Here is a 19,184-nt window from a genome sequence, read left to right on the forward strand (position 1 = left end):
TTATCGACAAAGTTTCAGTTCAGGTGCCACTGGAAATTCCACCGGATGTCCGTCTCATCCCTCTGTCTCTGTGTTGGGGTTCTAACCTCCGGTGGATTTGTGAGGACTCTGGTTAACTGCTCCTCAGATCTCTGCAGGGTAAATCCAGACAGCTTGCTAGACTATCTGTCCAATCAGAGTTTTCTGTTGCACGACTAAAACTACTTTTGAACGTCCACATGTTCCACCAAAACAAGTTCCTTCCTGAGACTATTTAGCAGAGTCTCTGGAGTGGCTCTGTCGGAGCTTAGCCCCGCCCACGATGATTGTGATTGGTTTAAAGAAATACCAATAAACCAGAGCAGGTTGTTCTCCCATCCAGGAATGCTGTGTGGACTAGCCAGACCTATCTATCTGTCTATCTATCTATCTATCTATCTATCTATCTATCTATCTATCTATCTATCTATCTATCTATCTATCTATCTATCTATCTATCTATCTATCTATCTATCTATCTATCTATCTATCTATCTATCTATCTATCTATCTATCTATCTATCTATCTATACCTACCTACCTACCTACCTACCTACCTAAACTATCTATCTATCTATCTATCTATCTATTATTACATTAATACTACCTACCTACCTACCTACCTACCAACTATCTATCTATCTATCTATCTATCTATCTATCTATCTATCTATCTATCTATCTATCTATCTATCTATCTATCTATATACCTACCTACCTACCTACCTACCTATCTATCTATCTATCTATCTATCTATCTATCTATCTATCTATCTATCTATCTATCTATCTATCTATCTATCTATATACCTACCTACCTACCTACCTACCTACCTACCAACCTATCAATCTAACTATCTATCTATCTATCTATCTATCTACCTACCTACCTACCTACCTATCTAGTTATCTATCTACCTATCCACCCATCCATCCATCCATCCATACATTATACATCAAAACCAAAACAAACTATCCACATGATGCCAGCTGTTTGCTGCTAACAGACCTGACAGCAGTGTTGATGTAGCAGAGGGCAGCTCAGCCTCAGAGCGCTGATCACTAGCAATCAGCGCTTTGGTGCTAAATGTTTGGAGAGCTCCCGTGACCTCTGCCAGGGACAATCAGCCGGGGAGCCGAGCAGCCGGCCCCTCTGCTCCAGCAGCCAATTTAAAGCTGTGAGCGGCGGCAGCGACAGCTTCCCTGCTTGCCGCTCCGCATTACGGTCCTTAATTGATTTTCGGTTTGTAATCTCAAGGTCTTAATGACATTCTGGATGCAGAGCGGCTCTGTGTGGAGACGGACGCTCTCCCATTGCTAATTAATAAATGTTTGTATCGGCATCAACAGGGCGGGCGGGCGGAGGATCTGTGTCACTCACAGCAGGAAGGTGGGTGTCTGTGTGTGTTTACACGCTAATATAATGCCGTTAGGATCCAGTTTTTGAGGCCATCACTTTGATTTATGGAAGACGGAAGCTGCCAAAAAAATAAAGGACTCGCTGAATAAATTAATGCAATTTAATGTACCAGAAATATTAAAGAAATGTATGAAATTTATTCATTGATAATATGCGCCTTGTATTGATATTTCTGTATCAATTCCCCTATTTAAAAAAAATAAGTGAAAAGAAATTTTGAAATGTTTCTAAATGTCGTTATTTTGGTATTTTCTATTAATTTATCTATGCATTTTTGTCTATTTATTTTAATTCATATTGCATATGCATTTATTTTTTTCTATTTTCAATTAATTTTTAAATATTTCTTTCTTCATTTTTTTCTTCATTTCTTTTTAAATTAATCTGTTCATTTTTTTTAATTAATTATTTATTTATTAATGTATGTATTACTTTCCCTTTTGCCTATTTATTCCCCCAAATGTTTTTTTATATTATTTTTTCCTGCAATGGTAGGAAGGAAAAATCCGGTCAAATTTTAGTCATTTTTTCTTATATTAATCTAATTTCCAGGGTTTGAAATACACTTCTTATTATATAAAGATGGTATAAATGTCTGTGTGTTTACAGACACATCTGGGGTGAGTCATACATCGGCCGGCTCATTAGCATTCAGACAGTCACACCCGCAGAAGCAACCTCACCTGTGAACTGAGCCAAAGCACATCTGATGTCGGGACAATGTTGTAGTTAATCTCCCGGATAATCCTCAGAAGGAGACGGGGAGAAATGACTGGCAGCAGGTTAAGGTTGGCGGTCAATGATAAGCAGCGATGGCTGCCCTCCTTCCTTGAGACAAGAGGCTGCTGACTTTCATTTATCACGGAAGGTCAGAGCACCGATGGCGTTGAAGCGAGACACGGTAGACAGTAAACAGCAGATACAGGACACAGAGAAACTAACACAAAATCTACACGCGTGATGCAAATAAATGTGTTTCTTATTCACACGTACAGACACATTCGTCCTGCATCTTCAATTCAACACATTAAAGCCATAGTGTGCGACTATTTTGCATTAATGAACGTCTGTTACATTCAAGCCATTGCCAAACGCGTTGATACAAAGCTAATTAAGCCTATCAGCTCAACAGAACTCTCTCTGTGTTTCTCAGTATGGCTATGTTTACTAAATTGTGTAGTCCGGGCGACTTTCGCGTGCAGAAGCTCGAGTGAAGCGTGTTGTGTCACTGCTGAGAAAGGAAACGGCAGCGTTCAGCTTTGGAGGTGAAATAGACATTTATGGATGGCGAAGAAGCGGGGCAGAGTAAACAGCACATACAGGACACAGAAAACTAACACAAAATCTGCATGCAGACACATTCGTCCTGCATCTTCAATTCAACACATTAAGGGCCCTATCTTGCACGTGTCTTTGCTAGTTTAAGACCGTCCAGCGCCCACGTGGTTTAAATAGCAAATGCACCTGCGCCAATCTGTGCACCCATGGGTGTGCTGGTCTTACAGGGAGGTGTGTTCAGGTGCATTCTGGGCGTGCTGGTCTTACAGGGAGGTGTGTTCAGGTGCATTCTGGCGTGCCGGTCTTACAGGGAGGTGTGTTCAAGTGCATTCTGGGCGTGCCGGTCTTACAGGGAGGTGTGTTCAGGTGCATTCTGGGCGTGCTGGTCTTACAGGGAGGTGTGTTCAGGTGCATTCTGGGCGTGCTGGTCTTACAGGGAGGTGTGTTCAGGTGCATTCTGGGCGTGCTGGTCTTACAGGGAGGTGTGTTCAGGTGCATTCTGGGAGTATTGCTATCTTGAGGCAGCAGGAAGTGATTCTGATTCTGATTCTGATCACTTCCTGCCGCCTCAATCAGAATCAGAATCTGATTCTGATTGAGGCAGCAGGAAGTGATCGCACCATTGACCAACAAAAACCTGGTCTAAAGTCAATAACGCAGCATTTCATTGTTATTTTAACAGAGCATTAGTAAAATGCTCCTAGGCTCGTGCACACTATGCTTGTTACACACACAGGGACGCACAGCAGCACGCACACACACACACACACACACACACACACACACACACACATACACACACACACACACACGCAGAAGATTACAAATAAATATATTATGGTGTAAATCCTCCATCATAACAGCAATGCTCCAAGGTCCAAACGCGCCTGGCTTTTAAAGGGAATGGGAGATGATCTCTGATTGGTTGATTGCATGTTACGCCCAAAACACACCTCTGATTAATGAAGACACTAAGTACAACCCTTTAGAACCAGGCACCCAGCTCACGGACCCTTTTTTCTGCCATCAAACTAGCAAAAGTGGATTTGGACACGCCTTAAACACACCTGCACCAGGCGCTCCACGCCCTGCGCTTAGATCGGTAAAATAGGACCCATAGTCTTAAAACCCTAGACTGTAAAAAATTATGACGTGGCAACACTATCGTCACAAATTAGTTCGTGGACTGCCGTTTTGAAGCCAGCAGTTTGCATTTTGGAGCCTGCAATTACCATATTTGGTCAAAGGAAGAAGCTGTGGAGATTGACACAGCTAAGCCAGTGTTGTTTGTGGTTTTATGGCGCTAAACTAAACGCTAAAGAGGGAAAGTTGCAGATTTTCAGCCCTTCTGAAGAGAGTCATCCAGTGGAGATTTACTGGCACTGACCTCCGGGTACTGGCGCCGTTCATCTGCATGTACGGCGGCACAGAAAATCTGCAGACTTTCCCTTAAGTTATCAGCTAATGCTAGTGGTAGCTAGCTAGCTTGGTTGGCAGAATTCTGAACAAGACCTTTTTAGGCAACCTAAATGTCCCAATTAACTTTGCTGAAGTGAAAACACACAATAAGAGGGTCAAAGTTTAAAATGAAAACACGGACAACACTAAAAAACAAGTTGAGGTCTATTTTAATGTCCCCAGTGTTAGCATGGTTAGCATCGCTAAGCCTCTGTCCTGATTGACAGGTCCTAAAGCATCCCCTGCTTTATCGTCTATTTTAAAATAAATGGGACCATAATTTAATAAATGAACATCATGCTGTGTTGAAGAAGACTTTGAACCAGCAATTGAGACCATAAACTTGTTATGAAAATGTTTACTGAGGTAATAAATCAAGTGAGAAGTAGGCTCATTTTCTCAGAGACTACTATAGAAACAGACTTCTTTTTTGGAGACAGTGGAGTGCAACTCCCTAAAAGTGGAAAAGGGAGAATGAAATGAAAATGTGACATGATGTCTTTCATGCAGCCAACGAACGGAGGGACTTCCTACAAGGTGAAATAAAAACAGCACTGAAGCGAGAATCAATCAGCTGGCAGGCAGCTAACGTCACCGCAGACATTTAACCAAACCTCCATATACATCCAACATGTCATCACACACACGCGCACAACACACACACACACACACACACACACACACACACACACACACACACACACACACACACACACACACACACACACACACACATACGCACACGGATTCATCATGGCCGTCCCTGTAGGGCCCCGAGGCTGAAAAAAACCCTCTACAGTTGTTTTTATCGAGATAATGGCCCTTGCCCATTTAAATGTGTCGCTATGATTTATGGAAAACTTTCTTCCCAGCCTGCCTCTGGATTACCATCGCTCTCTCTCAGAGAAGAATGGCCATATGCAAGCTACAGATAACAGGGAATACATGCTTATGTTCTTCTTTATGCTTATTTTTTTGCAGGCATTTCCTTTCTTAGCTTCACCTGCATTTGTAGAAAAATCTGTTTGTTTTGTATGAAGATAACATGGCCCGCTCTGAACTTCCCGTTCTGCAGCGTAGAGCTCCCGATAACCAGAGTTGGCTTCTCAGCGGGTGTGTCATTGAGTGGGGAGAAGCTGTTAGAAAGGCGAAGATGTTGGTGGTTAGCCATAGGCTCTGGTTTAGGCCTCCTGCACACTGCCTGCGTGGCGTGAGCGTGTCAGCTGCGTGGCGTGTCCGTTTTTATTTGGGCTCCCATGGTAACAGGTTAGAGCGTGCACACTGCCTGCGTGACACGCACGACTCAGGAAAATGCGTGCATGCTAGAAAAAGGACCGACACCTATGGAAGCGTTTCCGGGAAAAATAGAATACGAAAAGATGTCAATTTTCACACAAATACATTTAATAAATGACATTTATATGTTTTAAAGTATCTAGGTTTTGACATAAATGCAGATATATGCATATGTATGTATGTATATGTAATTAAAAAAATTATAAATAATTATCGATTTTCAAATATTGCACTAGAATAAAGAGCGACTCTGACTTTGTCGCTCTTTATTCTACGTCAGCCCTGCACGTCCTGGCGCACTATTACATGGATCATATACGGATTAAAGGCATGCGTTTCCATTTTTTGACCCGTAGAGTCGCTGTGGAGTACTTGTATTTAACGTTACCTTTCTTGCTTTTTAGCTCTCGCCAACGAGTGAAAGCCTGACCGAATGGGACTCTTGTCCAATTCAGTTTCTCGTTTTCCTTTCCTTGACTTTTCCGCGCTTTCTTCGTTTACTTCGTCGACTCTGCCATGATTCACGTCTGAAATGCGTGCTAGTGTCTTCCATAGAGGCTGCTTCTTATGTTTTGTTAATGCATGTGACATAATGTATGCCGTAAGCTGTTATATTAAGGTACACATCTTGCATAGCGTGCATTTAAATAGCGCATTACTATTCGTAGGTACAAGTCTGAACAGTGCATGAGGACAGCCTGCACAGATGGAAGTCTGAATGAGGAATTTGCTTTTGCACATGGCTAAATATGGCACACTGAGGCAAATGGTTTCACAGATGAAATTTAAGATAAAACTCATGCTCTATTTCTGTCACGTTGTTGGGAAGAAAGTCTTTATTTCACAACCCCTCCTGCTAACCTTGAAGTCACTGCAGATAATTAAAAAATTAAGCCTATTATTTAAATGATTACGTATTCGTAGAGGTTAATCAACAAGTGACACAATGTCTGAAGCTCCCTTTTAATTAGCAGAATCCACTGTTAATCTTTTATATTAGATTGTACTGCCGGCCTCATATCAGCTTGAACTTTAAAATGCATTTCCGCACAGAAACAACAGTGGATTTTGTTCCCTATATCATCACTTATTGGAACTCTTAACTAGATCTCTTTAAAGTCAGTATGGACAGAAAAGATGATTAAAGGGATCAATATTCATATTCAATGTACATGTGTGCATGTCAGGATTGTTTTTTGAAACATGAACCTATCCTTTAACAGCTTCTAAATAAGATAAAATAGATACAAACACATATTGTAAACAAATACAAACAAATGTGAATACTTACAGAGCTTTTGACTGCTTCAATATGAATTATGTAGACCAACACATCCAGTGTGTCCTGGATATTGTGTTTGAAATGCGTGGAGATGAGAAAATAAAGAGAACAATGCCTGGGAGGATTCTCCCACACTGACACCCAGCCTCACCCAGAGAGGAAATTCATCTGTCAGTCACAAACATCCACCGTGGCCTCGTGTTTTCTCTGCTCCAATTTCCTTCCCACATTGTTCAGCTTGACGTCTCTCAGCACGCTGTCAGCCTTTGTTTGGAGGAACGTTACTTAACCAGTTTGTGTCAGATTTAGGAAATCGTGCCAAGAACTGCAGACTCATTAATATGCTACCGAACAACTCCAAGATAACCGAAATATGTAGGCGCGGTAGGCTGCCAAAAGTGCTGGCGAGAACAAGAAAAATAAGCCTTTTTTTAAAATAAAATTAAATATTCTTCTTCATCTAATGTTTCCCAGCAACATCAGAGAGCTCCAAGGGGGTAAGCGAGCATCCGGAAAGCGTAGCTCCTATGGGGAGATTCTGATGCTACCAAGCCATCACCTCCCGTTAGCATCCCATTGACTCCCATTCATTCTGACGTCACTTTGACAGAGAATAACTTTACATCTGAAGAGTTTAAAGACTCTATTTGTCTGTTGTTTATTTCTAAAGAAACACGACAATGTATAAAAGGCTCCATTACCTTGTACCTCACATTATGGCTCCGTAGCAGACGCTTTTATAACAATAGGCTAACGATTGGGTCATAACCACGAGACACAGTAGAGGAATTACCGTATAGTACAGGAGAAGCTCACAGGCAGTTTGGACTTCCATTAGCTGTTTAGGTTTAATGACTAATGTTAACTAGCATGTTAGTGATCAGTAATTAGCCTGTGCCTATGTTATCTCCTTACATATACCTACGCTCTCCGTCTCTGTAAGATTGGGAATGATTGAGATTTCTCTCGGCACAGCTACCAGAAGACTTCACACTTTCGCACCAGCACAGCAAACAAACTCTAGTGTGATTCAATCAAACTAAACGAGGCAGGTGTGAAAGTGCCCTAAATGGACTAAATGTAAAGAAATATAGGCTAAAAGACAACTGGACTATTTTTTTATATGTGGGCTATAGGACTGAAAGTTAAGAGACAGAAATAGAAATGGAACTGGTCTCTGCTCATTCTCCTGGTCTGTGTGTTTGTTGCTGTTGTGTTTAGGAGTTTTTGTTGTGTATATGGTGTTTATGTTCTGCAGAGCAGGAACCTGCTGAAAATCAGTTTTACACTGAGTCAGGCCCGATTGTTTTTAATCTTTTCCTGTTTAATAAATAAAAAATGAAATGAAATGAAAACAAACCAAAAAAAAAAATTCAATTCTGACACACAAACCTTTGGACCTTTGTGGTTTATTCAGTATTTTCCATCAACTTTAGCAAAGGTCATTTTGGGACTCTGAGTATAAGTATCGAAAACCCGCACAAACACACATTCTTGCCAAATTTCCTCTGGTTTCTTTTGCATCCCAGCCGAGGTGGAAAGTTTTGTGCACTTTGGAGAAACTCTTGACGGAAGGTGAAAGGGACAGATTGGCCCCCGGGGACTCAGATCTGTTTCTCCAGCTTCGTCTAAAACCTGCAACAAGCAGTGACGGAGAGCTGACACTGCATCCTCTTCTGTCTGTCTCGGTCTGTGTCTCGCTGTCTTGTTCTTTTCTTAACAGACGCCACTTAAACTTACCTTTTCTCTGCCTCGGAGGGATTGTAAAAAAGCCCAGAAATGAAGCTAGATTTTAAAGCTGAAGTTAGATGTGTGGACACAAGGATGAGAATCTCTATATTTACTCACACTTTGATTTAAGTTTTGATTACAAAATAATTGTCAATGCATTTTAGTTTCCTTCCTTACAGCTTCCTTGAAAAGATGCTGGTTGACTGTGTGTGTCCAGGGGGAGCGTGTCTATGTTCCCTGGCTCTATATCATCTAAATATTATATGAATATACACATTAAAGGACAATTCCGGCGCAAAATGAACCTAGGGGTTAATAACATATGTGCATTGAGTCGACCGTTCTCTGGGACATGTTTTCATGCTAATCGAATGCGTCTCTAGCTTTAAACAAGCTACCGCAACACTGGTGGTTAGCTGCTAACGCTAGCTTTCGGGGCACTTGGTAAATCACTATTTTATACTACTAACAGTTGCCAAACCCTCATTATGCTACAGCTTAAGTGTGGTGATATTTTGAGCCTTGTTAGTGGTATAAAATAGTTGGGTTGTGGTACTTCTACTTTCACTAAAGTCCGTATTTCTCTGGTTATTTGTACTGAGATTCAGTACTTCCTCCACCACTGGTTGTTGCACACTAGGCTGGTGTTATGTGTTCATTGTAGTGACATCCTGAGGGAACCATGTGAGAAAGGCCATATTTTCCTGCCCTCCCTTTCTCCTTTTTTTCTGGCACTTTCTATTTGCTGTTAAGCCGTTTCAGTTCGAGGGACATCAAAGCTGAGCAGCAGCCTTCAGAGCCGCAGTGACTCTAATCTGCGTCTTTACACTTCTTACACAACGCTGTGGGGAACCCTCCGAGCCTGCGGTCTGTCACACAGATGATGTTTTCTGCAGGACTCCCTCTCTTTGTCTATTTTTATACACAGCAGTCCATGTGACACGAGTTCAAAAATGCAGCATTAGATTATAGAAACGTCAGGGGAAACACTTGGACTGCTCTTTGCATGGTATTTGATCTTGTTACATTTGAAATGGTTTCAACAGTTTATTATGTTTCAAATAAAGATCATTATTTCCATCATAGATGATGATAGTGAAACAGTGCATAACCAGAGTTATGTTATCGTTATAAAGCTTGCAGTTCTGCGGAGGCTCCACGCAGAGCTTTCGCCGTAGCCTACGTAAGTGGCCTGATGTTTATACCTGTGCGCTGGTGTGTGTGCGTCGAGCCAGCATGTGTGTGTGTGTGTGTGTGTGTGTGTGTGTGTGTCTGTGTGTGTATGGGGAGTGTGTGATAAAGCGAGGGATCAGTGAGAGAGTGACGGCAATTAGTGTCTCCCCTGTGTTTTCTGACCACGCTGGGAGATGTGGAGCAGGAGAAGTTAACTCTCTCCTTGATCTCATGTTGTTGATGGAGAAGGAGAACCAGGAAATGAGTCGTGGGGGGGAAATGCAACGCTACCAAGGGGGGTGTCTAACTGTTCAGATGCACCAATCAGGGCCAGGGGTAGTGTCTAACTGTTCAGATGCACCAATCAGGGCCAGGGGGGTGTCTAACTGCGGGTCAATCACTGCTCATGCACACGCATTCATTCTCCCTTGTGGGGGGAGGGGCTTAGGAGACCGTTTTGGGCTTTAGCAGAAAAGAGGGGAGGGACTGATAAGGTGTCGATGTTCACATTTTTTGGCTAAATCCTGGATCTTCACAATCCTACAGCACCTACCCTGTAATTAGTACATTAATTGGTATTTATTAGACAGAAAATGAACACAGATGTCAATAAAAAAAAAACATACACCTAAATTGCAGTGGTAGGATATAACGTAGTACATTTACTCAAGTACTGTACGTACTGTACTGCACAACATTTATCTGACAGCTTTAATTACTTTACAAAATTAAGATTTTTATGCACAAAATACACAAAGATCTTATCAAATCTGATGTTTTCTTATAAATTAAACTCCCCAACAGTTAAAGTTAGTAAGTAAGTAATTTCCATGTAAAAACATTTCCTGGATCCAGATTTTCATCCTGTTTTATTATCATTCCTTCTGTTTCCTCAGAGATTTGTTCTTCTTAAACTTTTCTTCAGCAGCCGTTGGAGTCTGAGAGCGGCTCACCTTTCAGGGTTTTGTCTCTCTGGAGGATCCCCGTGCGGTGGAGGAGATTCAGACGAGGTCTTGCAGACCTGTTCACCTGGTGGGTGGGCGGGAACTTCATGTGTCGGAGCATCAATCAGCCCACAGCAAGAAGAAGCTGGGAGTTAGGTAACAAATCATCTCTATAAACAGATATCTGCAATGCAGAACCTGGCTGTCAGCAACAGGACAAGATTTGAGGGGGTCAGCCCTATGTTCCCACAGCTCTATGTTCCCACAGCCCAATGGTCCCACAGCTCTATGTTCCCACAGCCCTATGGTCCCACAGCTCTATGTTCCCACAGTCCTATATTCCCACAGCCCTATGATCCCACAACCCAATGGTCCCAAAGCCCTATGTTCCCACAGCCCAATGGTCCCACAGCTCTATGTTCCCACAGCCCAATGGTCCCAAAGCTCTATGTTCCCACAGCCCTATGTTCCTACAGCCCTATGTTCCTACAGCCCTATGGTCCCACTGCCCTATGTTTCCACATCTTAAAATTAGGCCCTATGTTCCTACATTTCTAAGATTTTTCTTAAAATTAGGCCCTATGTTCCTACATTTCTAAGATTTTTCTTAAAATTAGGCCCTATGTTCCCACATTTTTAAGATTTTTCTTAAAATTAGGCCCTATGTTCCCACATTTTTAAGATTTTTCTTAAAATTAGGCCCTATGTTCCCACATTTCTACGATTTTTCTTAAAATTAGGCCCTATGTTCCCACATTTTTAAGATTGTTCTTAAAATTAGGCCCTATGTTCCCACATTTCTAAGATTTGTCTTAAAATTAGGTCTTGTGTTCCTACATTTCCTTCAATTTAAGCCCTTTCCTCCCACAACATGTTTTAGGGTTAGGGGGATAAAGTCTGATACAAATTCATGAAAAAGGAAATGTGGGAACATAGGGCCTAATTTTCAGTGAAGAAAAAAAGTTAGAAAAGTGGGAACAAGGGTGGCCTCTAGCATTCGCCCCATGTTGGCTGAGTCCTGCAGCGGCACAGGTTCGATTCCGACCTGCTGCCCTTTGCTGCGTGTCGTCTCATCTCTCTCCCCCTTTCATGTCTATCCACTGTCGCTACTTAATAAAAGGGAAAAAGCCCCCCCCCAAAAGAGAAAGAAATGTGGGAACATAGGGCCTAATTTTGTGTGAAAAAAAAGTCTTATAAATGTGGGAACATAGGGCCTAATTTTAAGAAAAATCTTAGAAATGTGGGAACACAGGGCTGTGGGACCCTAGGGCTGAGCCCACCAAATTCACATGAAGCAGGATTTCTACTAACCTGAAGCATCAGATGGCTTTATTAGCACAGATCTGAGAAGCCATCATTGAAAACTGTTTGGAAAAAGGAATAAAGCTGGCCGGTGATTGGATGAACCCTTTGTCTATCACGTCTGCTACTGTTGTTTTGAACGAACAGTTGCAACTAGGGCCTAATTTTGTGTGAAAAAGTCTTAGAAATATGGGAACATAGGGCCTAATTTTGAGTGAAAAAAGTCTTAGAAATGTGGGAACATAAGCACGCTCCCAGTGTTTCTATCAGTCGATTAGACTGATAGAAACAAAAAAATTATGTTGTTAAAAATGTTGTTACAAAAAACAACAACCCCTGAGTTACCCTTTAAAGAGAGCAAGTGACGGGACCACTTAATCTAAAGATGCATTGCCCCTACTGCAGCAGGTTAATGCCACTCCTGAGTCCTGAGAGCTGGAAGTGGAGTCCGTGGCATTATCGTATCGATCAGGGACATTTAACATCAATCCTGCTGCGTCCTCATCCCTGAGGAAGCTCAATAAATTTCCTTTACCCATCTCACTGGTGACACACACATGATACCCTCCCGCCGTGAAGGGCCATCGGCGGTGATGGATCGTATGTCCGAGTCCTGACAGCAGCATCGCGTGCTGCGTGTTGAAGGACGGTGGACTGTTAACGGCCAACCCAAGGGTCGAACCTCAGGTGGTATAACAAAGTCACGTCAGGACTTTCCCCCTCTCGTGAAATATGTCGCAGTCGGAGAGGGACGCCATGCGTCAGTGGAGTTATTTATCAGATCACCAAAGTAAAAATGGATTGATGCCGGTACATTCAAATAACATACAGTAATCTAGTTTGGGCCTGTAATCAGTGTTCGAACTATACCGTGGCCTCGGGAGGCCCACTTTTTTCCATTGCGAGCGTGCGCTTGCGATATACTATTATACTTTATCGACAGGAGTAGATAGGTCAAATAGCAAACAGCCAGCCACAAATAGTCTATAAACAAAGCATCAGGCTGTCTTTGAGCTTTCACATGAACAACGGTTAAAGTTACTCAGGCTACCGAAGAATACCAGAACTCCTCCGTTCAATTAGACCTTAGCGACGCACCCCAAGCCTCCATCCTTAACAAACAGTGAATTAGTCGTGCTATTTACGTCATCGCTACACAATTTCTTAGTAAAACCAAAATTAATTAAACTGCCTTGTTTTCTTTTTGCCATGGTGCTTACTGCAGAATGGATTTCAAGGATTTTCTTGGCGCCCGATTAATGGCCTCCAAGGTTTATATTTTTTTCTGCAATCTTTGAGTTAACATCTTCTTATATACTGTCTATGGTTAACATGAGTTGAATTTGCACGCCCAGGCCGCCCCCCACCTTGATGCTCATAACAAGAATAGCATGTATAGTTATCTTTATTGAAGTGAATTAGGTTCAAATCGCCGACATGCATGAATGATATTTTTGCAGTTTTACACATAATAATCCACAATGATCACATTACAAAAAACTGAAATTGCACGTCAAAATGACACATTGTCAATATTTTTAGAGACCCCCTAAAATTTCACAAATCACGTTTTCAGGGGAGCCCATGTCTTATTAAGGGGAGCCGAGCTCCCCCTAGCTCCCCCGTAGTTCGCACCCTGCCTGTAATGTTAGTTGAGAAAATTCTCAACCTGGAGCCTATTTTCCTATAATTTGTGACTAAGTGACTGATGGGAACAACAGTCTTTGAAATCCAGTATTAAGCGAGACGAAACAAGCTGTAATGTAACATTAACAGACAATTGCATACCTTCAATGTCCATCCACTAAAAGTTCTGTTGTTGCCGCTGACAGACTCAGATTATTATTCTAAGTGTCTGACAACATTATGGGATGGATCCCTACAGAGATAGACCTTTTAGTTAAAGAGTAAGATCCTTTTCGTTTAACATGAAACAGCCCCGAAATCACCATCACCAAACTCCACCAGACTCCATGTAAATAATCAGGACTTTTAGCGTATATAGAGCCAGCATATCTCCACCAGACTCCATGTAAATAATCAGGACTTTTAGCGTGTATAGAGCCAGCATATCTCCACCAGACTCCATGTAAATAATCAGGACTTTTAGCGTGTATAGAGCCAGCATATCTCCACCAGACTCCATGTAAATAATCAGGACTTTTAGCGTGTATAGAGCCAGCATATCTCCACCAGACTCCATGTAAATAATCAGGACTTTTAGTGTGTATAGAGCCAGCATATCTCCACCAGACTCCATGTAAATAATCAGTGATACCTCACACAAGACTGTACATTAAACGGTTCAAAAGCTATAAAGGGGGTGTGGCCTGAGTACATGGGCGTGGTTAAAGTATAGGGTATAGGGTAGCTATAGGGCTCAGTATCACATATAGACCACACATTATAAGTTTCATGTAAATTGGATTATGTTTGTCATATAAGGCTGATATCCTGTTGCCAGCGGGGGGCGCTAAGACCAAAAGTCAATATTGGCCTGTATATGTCCTCAGGCCTGGACCCTTGTCAATCGTGAGAAATTTCGGGCAGATATGACAACGTACACTCAAGTTACAATAACTTCTTTGTCCTTTGATAAATGCTCAAAATGGCCGCCACGCCACGCCCACACCGTCTGACGAAAAGTTTTTCTTTTAATAACTTTTCATCGTTAAGGTGTTGAGATGACACAGACTGAATTTGAAGTTGATCGGATGAAATCTCTAGGAGGAGTTCGTTAAAGTACGACATGTGGAAATAGCCAAAATCGCACTAATTTCAAACTTTCAATTCAAAATGGCGGACTTCCTGTTGGGTTTAGGGTATGGCTCCAATGACATTTTCTGTGCGTCTTGACATGTTACATATGTGTACCAAGTTCCGTGAGTCTATGTTAAACGTACTGCAGGGGCTCAATTTGTAGGGGGCGCTAGCGAGCCATTTATGTGCGCCTATTCCCGAAACCCTTAAAATACGTACATTTTCACCAGACTTGATGCGACCGCCAATTTTGGTGAGTTTTTGAATATATTAAGCCCCTCAAAAAGCCAATTCATTTGCCGGATAAAGAATAACAATTCCTTCAGTTTCCTTCGCTGCTGTCGGCACTCGGGCCCTAATAATAATAATAATAATAATAATAATAATAATAATAATAATAATAATAATAATCGCACCCCTGCCAAATGCACGGCCATGTCGACCAGCGTCTCGCCAGTACGACAGTCGACATGGCCGCGCATTTGCGCAATAATCGAACAGTGCGAGGAGTGCGGGGCGATGGATACTATGTATTGTAACCACTTCCTGTTTCATGGCTAAAAGCACAAAAAGACTTATTTATTTAACCAATTGAACCTCCGTATTGTTATTTTTTATTATTATTTTTTTTCTTTGTTTTTTCTCAAATTGTTTTTCTTCTCCCTTTACCTTCTCTTCCTTCCCCACCCAATCCCGATAACTCTTTAATTCAACTTAATTCTTTCGTGTTACTGTCTGTTCTTTATACCACTATGACACCTAGAATGGTTTGGTTTTCCTTGTCATTGATTCATGGTATTTGTTGGCACATATTTGTTCTGTCTTGTGCTATATCACCAATAAAATAATAATAAAAAAAAAAAGGCTACCACACTGTTAGTAAATACGAACTAAACATGCATTATGTTGCTCTATATCAAGTGTGGACCAAACAATGTAAATTTCATGTAATTTGGATGTTTGTCAAATGTCGATAACTCATTATTGGCATGTACATGAAGCCGGTAAGGAAGGAAAATCCCAGTGAGAGAGTGGGCGTGTTGATGACGTTCTATCATGCTGCTGGTACCGAAAGTAAACAAACAACGAGAGCGGAAAAAAAGACGGCACAAAGACGCTAATATAAATCTTTAACTGTAGAGACAACGAGAATATTTTGGCGGACAAATGGCTCCGTGATGGCAGTGGAATCCGCAGCCTGTCCTGTCTCCTGCATGCTCCAGAGAGAGAGAGCGAGAGAGAGAGAATACTATGCCTTATGGACATAATGTGCAAAAATAGCTATTCAAATATATTCAAACCTCTGTGGTTTTTCAGAACAAATATTCAAAAGTTGCAATTCAATGTCGGCGCTCAGGCCCTGATAATAAAACCCTAGCAATTTCAAGACATCGTCGCCTCGAGGACCAACTATATAAATAAAATGCATAATTAACATGTGTATGTAGCCTATGTACATATGTGTATGCATATGTATGTGTATACAAATGTACTTTTTTATACGCAAACTTATCTGTGCATACCAGTCAAATGTTTGTTTACCTTGTTGTGTATGGACATTGTGTATTGTTGTATGTGTATGTACATTGAGAGCAACATAAAGCCAGAGGCAAATCCTGTAAATCCCTGTACGGTATGTGTTCACACTTTGCATGGCATGAACGATAAATCAGATCTAATTTGGGGAAAAAAAAAAAAAAATAATAAATTTCTGAGGACAATTTTTATAACACAAATAATAAGAGGACATGTGTTCACAGAGGAAAGTCTTAATACTATCATTAGTGTAGCATGGAGACTGTACCATTATCCTTCTTCTCAGTGTTTCTCTTGATTCAATAAAAAACTGACTAAATTGACCAAAATATTCTTCTTTAAAACCATGTATTTAGGTTGTTTATAATCAAGCCACAAAAATACCTTAAAACATAATGACTTATTTTGAAAGGGTGTCCCCATATAAAAGAAATACAATGCTTTTGTACACTTATTAAATTAGCTGATCATAATGTAAATTAGTGAGCCACTGGTAAAGCTCATCTGCTCACCCTGACAGCACACACCTCCAGAAATATGAACTAAGCTCAACACACTTACCTGAGACTCTCCACCTGACTGTCCCTGGTCTCCCTGAGACTCAGTTCTTTCTGTCTCCTTTGCCTGTGACATAGTGACGTTAGTATTTCCATAAGCACCCATTCTTATAAAGATGTTACCAAATTGTCTTGATATGAGGACTTATTGTACTTACTTGGCGTTTTGGTGTAGGCCTACTGAAAAAGGATCTTATGTCTGTTTTTCTTTTCTCTGTCATTTTCTGGGCAAGAACAACACAAATCTTTAACGTCAGATGTCTAAATATGAGTTAGCTTCATAGGTTCACCACGTGGTCATATTATAATTATAAAATGATCTTGCGTCCTCCACATAAATATTAGGTTTCGACTGGGACAGAGGATATTAGTGTTAATTTCGTCAGATGAGACGAGACTAAATATGTTCGTCAACGACCTTTTTTTCCATGACTAAGACGAGACGATGACGAGACTGCGCCGATGTCCAAAAACGCTGACTAAGACTAAATTAACGAGCATTATTGTTGACGAAAAAAGACGAGACTAAAATGTTTTGCATAAAATAAAAACTAAGATAAAATCTCTCTTCATTTTCGTCTACAATCGTCTCTACTTTTTCATCATGAGAGAATATTCAGCTGTTACTGAGACCCGTTGCTACGGCACCGACAGGCGCCCTAACGACCGTTATCTACCGGACCGAATAGCCTGCGCTTCTCTCTGATGCTCCTAAACGGACGTTAGAGTCAACCGAAACATCGCTGCATGGGGCGCTAGTTAACACTACACTTGGCAGCAGGTAACGTTAGCATACCGTTAGCTAGTTAACACTACACTTGGCAGCAGGTAACGTTAGCATACCGTTAGCTAGTTAACACTACACTTGGCAGCAGGTAACGTTAGCATACCGTTAGCTAGTTAACACTACACTTGGCAGCAGGTAACGTTAGCATACCGTTAGCTAGTTAACACTACACTTGGCAGCAGGTAACGTTAGCCTACCGTTAGCTAGCAGTTGGATTTAACACAGTTAAAATGCTGACAGCTAAACGGTGTAAAGGTTTGTCTCTATTTCCAACACGAGCCGTACGACAGTCTGCAGCTGCCGTTGTCTGAAAAACAACACATGTTGCGTTCACTTGAAATACGACTCGCCAGTTTCGTGCTGCATTTATTTTAGATGTAAAATGTAGCCTAAAATATCCTTTCCCCATGCAGTGGTTGTTTTTGTCGTTAACTGGTGAAATAAGGAAGAGGCTCAATATTTATATAACTTTATAGCATTTATTTATTTTTATAACTATTTGACTGAAATGGTTATCAGAAATAATTTATTTAAAAAAAGACTAAAATGTTTTGACTAAAACATGAATAAAATGACGAGACTTTTAGTCGACTAAAACTTGACTAACAAAAATTTTTGGCACAAGACTAAGACTAAGACTAAATTAAAAATAGGTGACAAAATTAACACTTGAGGATATATGTATATTTAAATGATCAACCACTTCATTTCATATTGAGCAAAACACAACTGTAGCTAGATCTTCAATATTAACCCTAATATCAGTTCACACACATAACGTTAGTTGTAGTGGGTGCATTTCTATCCAACAAGCTATAAGCTAGGTAACGTTACGTTATACTACACTAATATAGCAAACTTTTTTGTCATGACTAATTCATTAATTACTCAGCATTATTTCTATTTGAGAAAAGAAAAACTTCATCCGATGTTTAATGTGAATAAAACAGCCTTGAACCGCCTACTGACTACATTCCTGTCACTACCCGATGTGACTGTCACCGTGAGTGTAGTGCAGATTGTCAGTACCCGATCCGTTCCACCTGCACGATCCATTCTGCGCATGCGCAAAATGTTCGCTCATGCGCAGATGATAATACTGTTTTACGACCTGCCCGATCTGTTCGACGCTAGCCTTCACCGGGAAGCTAACGTTAGTCTAGCTAACAGCTAATTCGGCTAACCGCTAGCCGACAGCTAGATTCAGTCAAAAATAACGCATGCGCAGAACGGATCGTGCAGGCAGAACGGACAGCTAGATTCAGTCTAAAATGACGTTAAGTCAAACTTAATGGGAAAAGCAGGCTACAGCTAAATTAAGACTTTACAGTAATAACAATAAAGACAAGTGTTGAGTGATTGTATTTTAAATGAGCACAAGTAAAGTAGAACTGACGTAACAGCTGTTATATATGTTAACGTTTATTTTCAAGTTTTATTTTGAGGGTCTTTTAAAGTTTAGCTACATGCTGTCTCAGCTAGCGGTTAGCCGAATTAGCTGTTAAACTAACGTTAGCTGGCCTGTGGAGGCTAACGGCAGAGGCTAGCGTGGAACAGATCGGGTAGTGTCGTAAATCCTCGTACAACTGCGCATGCGCAGAACGGATCGTGCAGGTGGAACGGATCGGGTACTGACACAGAT

Source organism: Perca fluviatilis, chromosome 23, assembly GCF_010015445.1.
Source record: "Perca fluviatilis chromosome 23, GENO_Pfluv_1.0, whole genome shotgun sequence".
NCBI classification, from domain to species: Eukaryota; Metazoa; Chordata; class Actinopteri; order Perciformes; family Percidae; genus Perca; species Perca fluviatilis.